Raw genomic sequence first — 1676 nt, 5'->3', positions numbered from 1 at the left:
AGATAGATAGATAGATAGATAGATAGATAGATAGATAGATAGATGACTATTTTTGCAGCTAAGTTTATTTGAACTGTTAAATATTGAGGTATAATTTTAAAATGATTACTCAAATGCTTTGTGAGTTCAGCTGCATGTTTCATCACAAATTGAGATAAATACAGATTTAAAAAAGAGCACACCATCTGTTGTTTACATTTAACATATAACTGCAACATTGTTAAAWAAAACTTAAAAGGACTTGAAATTCCAAGTTTTAGATCTGGGACTTGACAGTTGTCTGTCTTGAGTTGAGACTTGACTCTGACTTGACTGTCTTTGCTTGAGATGTATTTTTATTTTTTTGTAGTTTTGTATACGTGTTTATTGTGAAGTTGGTCTTTAATTTATTTTCAAGTGGCATTAAAAACRTATTAAAGTCTTAAATTTAACTTGCCTAAAGCTGTAGGAAACCTGTTCAAGATGTTCAAAAACTCTCTTAAAACTTAAGAAGTGTTTGGAATAAACAATGAAACATGTTCAACAGTCGTCTTGGGTTCAGGCACTCCAGATCAGCTCAACAAGGTTTATTTTTCTCTCCTTTAGGTACCATTTTTCTTTTCTGTATCTCTCTCTGCCCAGCAGCCTAGGCTGGGAGGTGGTGACGAGTTTCCTGTTCTAATTCAGCCTCTTGTCCCAAACCTGCTCAGCCAGGAATAGTCTGGGCAGGAATGTGAGCTCCTGCTTGGGTCATAACTCTAAATTTAACCCAGGGCTTTGAGGCTTGTCCAGCTGGTGTGGSGTTACAACAGTCCGAAAATGGTCAGGCCTTGACGTGGTCCGAAAGCAGATCCTGTTGATGATGTTGTAAAGAATAATTCTTTCAAACAATGTCAGCAGTGGAAAATAAAACTGATTAAAGGCCACGCTGAAGTGGGAAGGAACTTCTTGACAATCTCTGTGTGAATAAAGTTTGTCAGAGTAGAAACAAAACTACCTGACTGAACAGAAACAGGTACTTTATTGTCTCTTTTAGCTAAAATCTTACACACGCAAATTTTAAAAAATAAATAAGTGCAATCATCTGGAAAAGGGAGGTGCCTAAAGTTGGGTTCAGGCCCTACTGTGGGTCTTAAAACACCAAGCAGCTGGGACTTCAGATGGTCTCCAGAAATCCTTTAAACTGAAATATTTAAAGGATTTAAAAGAATATAACATTATTAGTATATTTTTGTTGTAAAACACCAAAATAACAACGAAAAAACTCTGAAGCTCCTATTTTGAAAAGTTTTTTGAATTATAAGCATTTCTGTATGTACACTGCCTTTTCAGAAAGGGTGGGGGTCCTGGGAGTGGAGTGGGGGGTCTGGGGGGGCTTATTGGTAGCTCTTCATCCAAGCTAAACAACAAGAAATAGATTTGAAGCTCCTATGTTGAACAGTTTTTGCATGTCCAGACACCCACTTTTCAGATGGAGCCCCCTCCTCAAATGTGGGGTCTATCGTAAAACCGTTGGCTGGTGCAGTGTAGGTCGAACMCAAGTTTAACGTTCATTGTTCAGCTGTTTCTGTGCTATGGTTGACCAAATATCTTGAAATAAAAAAAGGAAAATAAATAAATCACCTAAAGGCTGTGAAACATTGATATTTGAAGTCACTTATTATTTTATTAAATGTTTGAGAACCACTAGTATATAT

The 1676-nt window shown here is 36.7% G+C and overlaps 1 protein-coding gene across 1 annotated transcript in view; it reads left to right on the top strand.

The window, feature by feature from the left end:
• The window catches only part of LOC106523000 (laminin subunit beta-2), a gene marked incomplete at its 5' end in the record, with an annotated part of 29201 nt that overhangs the window by 14531 nt on the left and 12994 nt on the right, over positions 1-1676 (top strand).

Source organism: Austrofundulus limnaeus, unplaced genomic scaffold (assembly GCF_001266775.1).
Source record: "Austrofundulus limnaeus strain Quisiro unplaced genomic scaffold, Austrofundulus_limnaeus-1.0 Scaffold142, whole genome shotgun sequence".
Taxonomy (NCBI): Eukaryota; Metazoa; Chordata; class Actinopteri; order Cyprinodontiformes; family Rivulidae; genus Austrofundulus; species Austrofundulus limnaeus.
Note: the sequence above shows the minus strand (reverse complement) of the source record. Positions and strands in the feature narration are given on the sequence as shown.